This window comes from Delphinus delphis, chromosome 9, assembly GCF_949987515.2.
Source record: "Delphinus delphis chromosome 9, mDelDel1.2, whole genome shotgun sequence".
NCBI classification, from domain to species: domain Eukaryota; kingdom Metazoa; phylum Chordata; class Mammalia; order Artiodactyla; family Delphinidae; genus Delphinus; species Delphinus delphis.
The window spans coordinates 16,535,970-16,547,519 of record NC_082691.1 but is presented as its reverse complement, the minus strand read 5'-3'; the positions used below and the strand labels follow the sequence as shown (position 1 = coordinate 16,547,519).

The following is an 11,550-nucleotide window of genomic DNA, read 5'->3' as shown; positions in this document are numbered from 1 at the left end:
CCAAGACAACCAACTCAGAACTCAGATTCTACTTAGCAAGTACAGACATTGATACGCCCTTATGCTTTGCTTTGCGTATAATTACGCTCCATAAAGAGGACTTACCACTTCTTCCAACTCATTCTGGATTTTGGAGAAAACTGAAAAAATGCACCAATAATTACAAAGGTACATGTATCTTGAAATTGGCTTTTGAGTTTCCATTTCCACATGATTTTCTACTGGGTCTATCAGGCAGAAAGTCAAATAGATTACTTGAAAAGGAGGGAAAATGGTACCCCCTGCACCAGGGAGAAATGATGCAGTATCTAAAGTTCACCATACTGTAAGGTCAACTCATAAACCTGTTATATGGCGACAATCTTTTTTTTTTTTCTTTTCTTTTTTGGTTGCGTTGGGTCTTCATTGCTGCGCGCGGGCTTTCTCTAGTTGTGGCAAGCGGGGGCTACTCTTCGTTGTGGTGCGCGGGCTTCTCATTGTGGTGGCTTCTCTTGTTGCGGAGCTCGGGCTCTAGGTGCGTGGGCTTCAGTAGTTGTGGCACACGGCTCAGTAGTTGTGGCTCACGGGATCTAGAGCGCAGGCTCAGTAGTTGTGGTGCACGGGCTTCGTTGCTCTGCGGCATGTGGGATCTTCCCGGACCAGGGCTCGAACCCATGTCCCCTGCATCAGCAGGCAGATTCTTAACCAGTGCGCCACCAGGGAAGCCTGACAATCCTTTTTTTTTAATGCATTTGCTTTTGAGCAGTAGTCTTCAGAGTGTTAGTGGGAAAAATAATTTAGTGGAATGCAGAAATAGTAGTAGAAATTTATTTCTATTTATTTTCTATTAAAATATAGTATGTTGTGCTGATATTCATAAAGGAACTATAGCAATGAATGGGTATAAACTATGAATATTACTTTATGGGGATGTATACAAATTTTTTTAATGATAAGGATGTAAGATCAAAATAACCTGAAATCCACTGTTCCTGAAGACCATTCAAGCAATGACAATATTCTCTCTCAAAAGGTTTTTCTCTTAGGGACAAAACTGCTCTTTGTTTAGTGAAGTATCTTGATGAAATGTAACGAAATGTAACTATCAAGATAATATAGAAAAACAACATATCAGGTATTACTATCAGATACCTGATGCATGTATTTGTACAGACCATCTATTATTGCCCTTGTCAAACTACCTTATAATTATTTGTCTGTAAGTAATTATCTCTTATACTCCCCACACTTCAGACCATGAGATACTTGAGAGCAAGGAACGGGTCTTATCTGATTGTATATATTTAATCCTACCCTACAAATCAAACCACTCTTGAAGCTAGAAAAGGGTGGAATCAGATACTGGGGGCTGGATATTGTGAAATCTGGAATTGTGAATTCTGTCCTCAAGTAGTAATCATCTGTTCATGAGCCCTCTGCCTAGGGTGGAAGCTGCTCACACAACAGATAATAGACCAGTGACCTCAGAAATCTGGTCAGATGGAGGTTTGTGCAAGTGTCTCCCAACCTGGATGATGAAAAGCACTGATATTTCAGAGTGAAAATTATTGAGATGGAGAGTACTCTGGATTTCAGAGATTAACCAGATCAAGGATAGATCTTCTGATTAATTGATTTACTGATAATTTTCTTTTCCTCTCAACCAGTTATTTTGCCCCTTGATAGCAAATAAATCTTCAATAAAACTCTGTGTCTAAAAAGTTACTATTAAGTCCTCCATTTATAAGGAACTACAACAAAGATAAACTCTCTATCTACTTTACTAATACTAAACCCAGAATCTTCAGTCTTAGAAAGGGGCTATCAGCTGGATCAACTCCTCTGAGCTGATCCAGTCAAGGTCCCACGAGGAAATGATGTTCCACACAAATCAGGATAATTTAACGATAACTCAATGATGAGAACTAGTTATAAAGAAGTGGATACAATGCAGGGAAACCAGAAACAATGGTATTCCAGGGATAGTAACCGTAGCGCTGCCACTATCCCTATGCCCAAAATGGTAAACAGGGAGAGTGGTGACCAAAAGCTGGAAATAGGAGTAACATGGAGTGAGCTGCTTTGAAAGAAGCTCTGACCTTAGGCTGACAAATCCATCATCTCAAGGCAAAGCTGCAGAAAATAAACCAGTGGAATAAATACCACCATCTTATTGTTCTCCATCCCTCCAATGTTTTGGTGATGTTCTCTGTTGGCTGAATTCACCAGACGCCAGAAGGCAAGGGAGACTATTGAGGAGGTTCGTACAAGTCGGCTTCTCTGGGCGGACAGCAGGGTAGAGAATCATGGAGAAAAATGGTGACAAACCCCGGGTTTCAAAAATATTCCTTAATGAGGTCATTGCTCCTCAAACAGAAGCAAAAAGCAGAGATCAAACTTGGTAGTAAGATGTGATTTAAAAAAGAAAACAAAGATGATAAAATATAAGCTGGCACATTTCAAGGAATAAGCAACAGAAACATTTCAGAAATGAAGGTTCTATTGAAAAACCTCATAAAAGAGAACTGAACTGTTTAAAACATAGTAAAGAACCTGGAGATCAGGATCAGTAAAAGCAAACATAATTATATGAAAAAATTTTTAAAAATTGAGAAGAATTAGCATGACAATGATGGTTGAGGAACACAGCAAGGGAGTTCTAATATACACATTGGTATCTTCTTATTAGTTGTTATTTCATCTTTTTTTACAAATACACTTTTGCTGGGTATAGAATTCTAGGTTGACAGTTCTTTTCTTCCATTATCTTCTCGCTTAGAGCTTTGGTTTCAGGATAATTCTGTCCTCATAAAATGAGTTTGGAAATAGTCCTCCTCTATTTTCTGGAAGAGTCTGAGAAGGATTGGCATTAAGTCTTCTCTAAATGTTTGCTGGAATTCACTTTTGAAGTCATCTGATCCTGGATTCTTCTTTCTTACAATGTTTTTGATTACTGATTTCATTTCTTTACTTATAGATCTGTTGAGATTGTCCCTTTCATCTTGAATCATTTTATGTAATTTGTATGTTGGTGGGAATTTATACTTCTTCTAAGTTATCCAAGGTATTAGTGAACAATTGTTCATAGTATTCTCTTAAAATCCTTTTTTATTTCTGTAAGCTTGGTAGTAATTTCCCCACTTCCGTATCTGATTTTGTGTATTTGTGTTTTCTCTCTTATTTTCTTTGTCAGCCTAGCTAAAGGTAAGTCAATTTTTGTTATCTTTTCTAAGAATCAACTTTCAGTTTTGTCGATTCTCTCTGTTCTTTATTTTATTTATGTCCACTGTAAATTTCATTATTTCCTGCCCTCTACTAGCATTCATTGTAATTTTACCTGGTTGGATGTTGGATATTTCTGTATTTTTGTAAATATTCTTGAGCTTTCTTCTGGGTTGCAGTTTGATCCTTTAAGGTGTTGTTTTGAAGATCTGTTGGCAGGTCCAGAGCAGTATTCCATCTAGGGCTATTTATTTCACACTATTCAGGCAAGATCTTCTTGAGTACTATACCTAATGTCTCATAAATTATTAAATTCTTCAATCTGTCTGGTGGGAACATGTACTATTTCCAACCCTACGTGAGCAATGGGCACAATTCCCACCAATCCTCTTATATTCTTCCTTCCCTAGACAGATCAGTATTCAGCTGAATACGCAGGAGGGGGTGGTTATATAAATGCCTGAGTTCTCTCTCTGCTTTGCTCTCTCCTTTCTGTTACTCTGCTCTGAAAATTCTAGCTGCCTGGATTCTCAGCTCAGCCTCCTCAACCCAGGAATTCTGCCTGGTTCCACCTGGGTTCTCCCTCCCTGTGTGGCAAGCTAGAAACTGACAAGGCAGTAAACTGTAAACTGAAGCCGTCATAGGGTTCATCTCCTTTATTTCCCATTTCTCACTGATCACTGCCCTTCTTTACCTGATGCCCATCCAATGTCTTAAAAACCACTGTTACACGTATTTTTTCAGTTTTTTTTATTGTTTTTTATTGTTTTATTATTTTTTTTTATTGTTCCAGGTAGTATGTTAAATCTGGTTATTATGCCATCTTGGCCAGAATCACAGGAATTTAATATATGACAACATGTCATAGCTATGCATGACCTTCTTTCTTATTCTGTGGGCTGAGCAATTTGTCTCAGATGATATCATGGTGCTAAGATGACCTACATATAGATGCCGTAATAAAATTTTGTTTCCTTCTTTTATTGATCAATCACTGAATCATCCGTGTAAAAGGATATCAGCATTGATCATCTGAAAACATTTCAGTCATGTAATTCTTTTCCCTTGCCCATGCCCCCTCCTATCTCCCCTGCATTCCTTCTCCACCATCTCCATTCAATTCTTAACAGAGATAGGAATTTTTGTGAAAAGCTACTTTTGCAAGATTTAGGTAGACTGGACTTCCACACAGTTTTGCTAATCAAAATATTTGAGTTATATCTTTGCATGACAAAAGATAACAGTTAATGAATGTTCACCATAAGCTGGAGACTGCTCTAAGCATTTTATATCTTGTAAGTCATTAAATAGGTTCTGTTATTAGCTCCAGTAAAGACTACAGAGAGGTTAAGAAACTTGCTTAAGGTCACAAAGACTACCATATCTAATACTGTTTTATGGGGATTTCATAGAAAAGTGTGTGTGTTGGGCAGAGGGAGGAGGACAAATTAGCTAGAAAAAGGCTTAATGTAATAAGCTTTATTTATTCACAAATTACTGACCACACAGAGCAAGGGTAATCCTGATTGTGCTATTATTCAAACCTAACGCTATTGTGCACAAGGCCGATTACTTGTTTCCTGGGGATTCACCAATTCCGTGGATCACAACGCTGCTCCTGATTGACCTGTCAACAGAGGTAATGAGTCTTCTCTTTCCATCTTGCCATCCTAAAAGCTGAACTCATGATTTTCCCTCCAGGTCTGATCCTCCTTTCACATCCCTCATTCATGTGAAAAACATCATTCACTCGCCCAAACTTGAAACTCAGGAGATTTCTATAATTTCTCCTACCTGCTCCCTACGAAGCATCCCTGAGTCCCATTCATAACTACACGAGTCTGTCTCTTTCACACTGCACTTCTGGTCTCTGCCTTCACTGAGGTCTTTAGCCCTCCTCTCCTGGGTTGCTCCAACAGTCCTCTGTCTATTACCTCCTGGCCCCTCTCCCAACCACATTTGCTTCAACTGCCAGGCTGATGTCGCAGTGGTTTTCCTACTATTGAAAACTTTTTATGTCAACCACGGATTGTAAATCCTCCCACTTCAAACTTTGAGAAGCTTGACACTGTTTTCACATGGAGCCCACATGTACTATCTTGCTTATGGGACCTTCTGTGCTCCAGTCACAGTTGCCCTTTCCAGGCTCATCATGACCCCACGTGGATCCTTGATTTCAGGCAGAGCATCACATTCACAGTTCTATGTGTCCAACTCTTTCATCTCTGTGACGCGGCACAGCCTGTTTTCTCCACCTTGAAGTCACGTTCCTCCCTTGTCCTCCCTTCATCCCAATGGCCTCACTTCTATGGTCCACGCTCAACTCTACCTTACCTTCTGCTCTCGCCTCCAGTCCTTTATGGAGAGCAGAGGGAGTAATTAATTATTTTATATTTCTTTTGCAAAGGCTCATGGACCAGATCCCATGATGCCCCTTCCTTGTTTCCAGACTGAGTTATGAACCTTCTCATTAACTAATTCCCCTATTATCCTATGCAGACCTCTATCATAGTGACTTTCCTCTGGCGTGCTAAGACACGGTGCCACAGACTGAGAGCAGAGAAGAAACTAAATGATATTTCTTCCTATGTCTTACGTTTTCATTATTCTCAGAGCCTTAATTTTGTATTTAGTGGGAAAAGAGAATATTATTATTCAGATGACATTTAAGTTGGTATCAAAATCTGGAATTTTTTATCTAAAGGAGATAGGGAAAATTAACAAAAATGTGCATATATTTCTCCTAGATAGACTAGTTTGTTTCTATCTCTAGTTCAAGTAATGAACTGAAAGTAAATCCCTAAACTATTTCTTTTCTTTATAGCCTAATTACCTGCACCAGATCGCTTGCATTTAAAAATAGGAGTTCTGTGTATCCTCACTAAGGAGTTTATAAATGTGTCAAGAATATCTGCTATTTCCAAATGCACTAATTTGCCAACTAAGTTTTGAGTGTTTATGTGCAAGTGGTGAGGCCAGGTGCCAGAGAGAACCGCAAGAGGAAGAGAGTAAAGTGAAGATAATTCAGCAATTCAGCTACCCAGTTCCTCTCCTCTGGGTTTTCATGTATATTCAGAGATCCAGAGAACCTACAAGTAAAACAGTAAGGTGCTGATAAACCTATGACCCAAGAAAAAAACTGAATACTATAGATAGCGCTGCACAAGGACCAAAAAAAAGGCAGGGCAGGGCAGGAAAGAGCACTTTGAATGAAACTTGAAAGATAATGTCAAATACATACAAGAAGCAAAACAAACTACTAATAGATCCTTCAGGAGTAACCCTCTCAGGGGGTCTTTGGCATTTCTAACTTACACTCTCCTATAATCAAATATAAATATATTTTCTTTTAAACAACATTTTCCGAGTGCACTTGTCCTTGAAGTCCATACTAGGAAGACCCAAATCAAAAGCTCATCAAGTTTCTGTTTCAAAGCCTCAACAGTCAAGCTTTTTGCAATTAGTAGGAATGATGTTTAAAAACTTGGGCTTCCCTGGTGGCGCAGTGGTTGAGAGTCCGCCTGCCGATGCAGGGGACACGGGTTCGAGCCCCAGTCCGGGAAGATCCCACATGCCGCGGAGCGGCTGGGCCCGTGAGCCATGGCCGCTGAGCCTGCGCGTCCGGAGCCTGTGCTCCGCAACGGGAGAGGCCACAACAGTGAGAGGCCCGCGTGCCGCAAAAAAAACCCAAAACCCTCAATTTCACCTATTGCCTTGCATGTCTTGAACACTGGTAAATGTCTGTGATCATTTGAGAACAGATTGAAGCTTCTTTTTGTAGCAGTGATGTTTCTCCTTAAATAGTAAAATCACTATGTGAAGACTTTGAAACATGTGCATGAACAGTTGTGGCACCTACTAACCGCTTCCTGTACGTGCTGCACAATAACTTCTTTTTGGGTTAATACGAGAAATTTCATTAAAAAAAATCTCCAAGTGCTGCACATGGGTTGGAGTACAGGAAGCAACTATAGGGTTAAGAGATGCAATTGACCTTTGTAGACAGGATCCTTATTCCCGTAATGGACCAAGTAGATGAGCAGAATTACCTGCAAGAGGATTTCTGAACAGCACCTTACAATCAAGGATAAATATCAAGGGTACGTATTGTCTCTACACTTCACCTTCTGGTGTTATAGGAGTGGTATATATTTTTGATAACTGCTATTTCACCAGGGTTAGGTTGTCAGTAAATTGACTCTTAGGTTCAACCCAATAGCTGGCACAGAGGAAGAGGTTCCTAAAGAGGAAAGTTCTGGCACCTGTGTTGCTGCCAACGTGAGCCCAAAGGAAAACTTTGGTTCCCCAGAGGTTTATCAGATGGCTTTCTGGGGGAACCTAGGAGAAGAACTGGGATAAAAAAAGCTAAAGCTTGTGAAATGGGCTCCAGAAATTATGTGACTGTTAGCCTAAAATCAAGAAATAGTTACGTTAAAAAAAAACAAACTGCGAATGGAGCAGTGCATGGTGGGAGGTGTGTTCCCAGGCTACTCAGAACCAGGACAGACACGAGCAGGGAATGTTGGTAATCAGAGTTGTATTTGTCTTTCTCCAGCAAACCAGAGAAATAAAAAGTTCGTGAGAAAGATGCCACCTTAGAAGAACAGAGTGACCCATGTGAAACTTGCTTAAAACAGGGAATTAAACTGGAAGTTACACACACGACTTGTACTCCAAGTATAGATATTACTAGTGAGTTCACCCCCATAAAAATGGGTACAAAGTAATTCCCAGGCCAAGTCAGCCACTCACCCTGTCTATTACCCTCCAAGGAGGGGTGATGAGAAAACACTCATCCTGGGGCAACGGGGAAAGGAAGTTAGACCACTGGAAAGGCAGTAGCTAAGGAAGCCTCAGAAGCACCATCTCTAAAAATTATCTGCTGCAGGAAATTAAAGAAAACTTGAGGAAAGTTTGATTTCTAAGCAAAGTTAAGAATCATAAAGTTATATAGGGAAGGCAATAATCACAGGGGAGGCTGTGACGAAAATTCAGCAGGTTAATATCCAGTCAACATGGTTGACTGAGCTGGCGCAGAAAGATGCCCAGTTTAGGTCTAAACAAAATACTGAATAAAATAACTCAATTTTTAAATTTCAGCAACTTTTAATTTAGCTGAAAACAAAGGGAAAGAAATACCTAGGACAGAGAAGCAAAAGAGGAAATGGAAGTCATAGGGGTGAGCTGACTGGAGCAGAAAGATCTCATTGGAGTGTTAGAATGGGAAACAAGCCGTAACAGATGGGGCTGGGATTCTGATATCTACTTCCCTGTAGGTCCACATACTACGGGGTTGAGAGTCCATAATTCACAGTTAGCTCCAACTACTTGTATACTGCTGGAAATAAAGACGGGCTGTCCCATTTCTGAAACGGAACTATAAACATTTGCCCTCCAACTGGTTTAGTGGCAGGAGTGAGGTGCTTGCCATCCATAGGAATTCTATTTGGATAAAAAGTCACTGAGAGAAATCCAAGTCCCAGAATTGTGCTAGTCATAAATATGGATTTGGATTTTCAGCTAAGGGAAATAGGAAATCTAAGCTGAGAAATTAACATACATATATTGTCTGGTGGTCTAAATATTGATGGGCCAGGGAAAGGCACATGGGACATCATTGTGTAGCTATGCTTCCACAGTCCTGTCACAGGGGCTCATACTAAAAGCAATCCCTGCTGGATGCAAACTATTATATATAGACTGGATAAACAACAAGGTCCTGCTGTATAGCACAGGGAACTATATTCAATATCCTGCGATAAACCATAATGGAAAAGAATATGAGGGACTTCTCTGGTGGCGCAATGGTTAAGAATCTGCCTGCCGATGCAGGGACATGGGTTCGAGCCCTGGTCCGGGAAGATCCCACATGCCGCGGAGCAACTAAGCCCGTGCGCCACGACTACTGAGCCTGAGCTCTAGAGCCCGCGAGCCACAACTACTGAGCCTGCGTGCCGCAACTACTGAAGCCCGCACCCTAGAGCCCGTGCTCTGCAACAAGAGAAGCCACTGCAGTGAGAAGCCTGCGCACCGCAACGAAGAGTAGTCCCCGCTCGCCACTAGAGAAAGCCTGCGCGGAGCAGAGAAGACCCAACACTGCCAAAAATAAATAAATAAAATAAATTAAAAACAGAAAAGAATATGAAAAAGAATACATATATATATATATAACTGAATCACTTTGCTATACAGCAGAAATGAACAAAACATTGTAAATCAACTATACTTGAATAAAACTTTTAAAAAAGCAATCCTTGCTAAAAATTAACTCACAAGAAAAGTCACAAACACCAAAAAAACAAAAACAAAAAAATCACCATGAAGAACAGTCAGCTGACCCAATGCATTGGGTAGACTTGTATCCTAAGAGTAAGAGAAAACAAAGTAAGCTGAAAAACGTTAAGGTAAGCATAAATGATAGAATTCACACGGCATGAAAAGGAGAGTATACTTTTTTTAAGTTACTTTAAAAATTTCCTGATATAAATTCTGCAAATGACATAATGAAGTAAAACACACACACACACGCGCACACACACCGAGGTTTTACAAGACGAAGAAAGATGGGCCAGAAGAACTGTCCCAGGTTGGAGAAGTGCGAGGAGAGGACAACTAAATGTCATGTGGGACTCAGGCTGGAATCCCGGACCAGGAAACGTTCATTCTTAGGAAAACGGAAAATATCTGTACGAGGTCTACAGTGTAGTTAACACTTTATCAACGTTAGCTTCCTGGTTTCAATAATTATACCGTAATTATGAAAGATGCCAAGCTAAGGGGAGAGCGTATGGTAGCTCAGGGTACTACTTTTGCAATTTTCTTGTAAGTCTAACTTGATTTCTAAATGATTTTTTTCAAAAGAAGAGCAGAGGTAGGCGCAGGAGAATTTGGAGAGACCGGCTGGCCTGGACCTTGGAGAGCCCTCCGCTCCAGTCCGAGGCACACAGGTTCATTCCTGTACGTGGTGAGCAGCCGTGGCAGAGACACGGCGGAATCTGCGCGAGCGAGCGCACGTTGGAGGCGGAGGGGAGAGGCTGGGGGCGCCCAGTCGGGAGGAGGCAGCAGGGAGGGGACGAACTTCGGCGCCAACTGCTCTGTAACCGCTGCCCAGGTCTGCGCGCTGGAGTCGCTGTCCTCGGGTGGGGGGGACAGGGCTCGCGGGCAGCCGGATGGGTGGAAGGAAACGTTGACGCCCTCCGCTTCCGGGCCCATCCTGGTATCCATCCTCTGCCTGGTCCTTCAGCGGGACCAGCCGGGGCAGAGGCGGCCTGGCAGCCCGGCGCCCCCTCTCCTCTCCCACCCCCCACCCCGGTCCTGCGGGGCGCCCCAGGGACTTGGACTTGGCTGAATTCACCCCGCTGAAACTCAGGCCTCGGTAAGGGAGGTGATTTACATCCCCCTTTAGTTCGTGTTCTTGAAACACCCCAATCTAGCAACCACAGGAGGAACCCACACCCGTTGCTGGATGGAGTCTGCTTGTGGTCACTCCTTTGTTTCACACTAGTGTCCGCTGTCACACACGCAGTCAGATCCGCAGCTAAATGACCCTGACACCCGTGAATGGGGCGTTTGGGCCTCACTGATTTAACAACTGCGGAAAGTTTATGTCTTGGCCCAGAGCACACTAGTGGCCTCGTTCTAAAAATTAAATCTCCTTGGCATGGACCCAAGAAAGATCCATGAGCGTGTTCATAGACAACTAACACGTGTGCACACAGAGAGAACACTCCATTGTACTGCAGGCAAACAAAACTCTAAGAAACTGTGACTCCTAACAGTTCTTTCTTTTTTAGAAGCTAATGCTTTATTGCCGGTTCAGTCCCAGGAAATCTAGAGTGAAGGACAGTGGGTGCATTACCGAGCTGGCCATAGTTTTGCAAAACACGCAACTGGTTGCTCATCTTACGGAACACCTTTTTTAAAAAAATGTTCATTTTTTTATGCAATTTTAAAAGGTTACTTTCTATTTACAGTTATTAAAAAATATTGGCTATATTCCCCGTATTATACAATACATCCTGGAGCCTGTACACCCAATAGTTTGTACCTCCTATTCTGGTAACTACTAGTTTGTTCTCGATATTTGTGAGTCTGCTTCTTTTATGTCTTATTTTGCTTCAGAATTATTGGGAGAGAAAGATACTACGGCTGCTGCAAGCATTTACCACAGTGCCCAGCCTGAAGAGTTCTTCAGAGACCCTGGCTTCTCTCTCTCCAGAAGAGGGGAAAGTGCATAATCCAGTATTGCTGAAGGAAAACTTCTGCAGTGCGTAAGATGCTGCTTGAATGAATAAAGAACATTATTTAAATTTCCTTTGACGTGTTTTCTATTTTTCTTCCCCCTTTCAT

General features: G+C 41.6%; 1 protein-coding gene across 2 annotated transcripts in view; it reads right to left on the bottom strand.

The window, feature by feature from the left end:
• LOC132430910 (calcium-independent phospholipase A2-gamma) overlaps positions 1-11,550 on the bottom strand; it is a 134,662-nt gene that overhangs the window by 87,709 nt on the left and 35,403 nt on the right. The window lies entirely within an intron of this gene.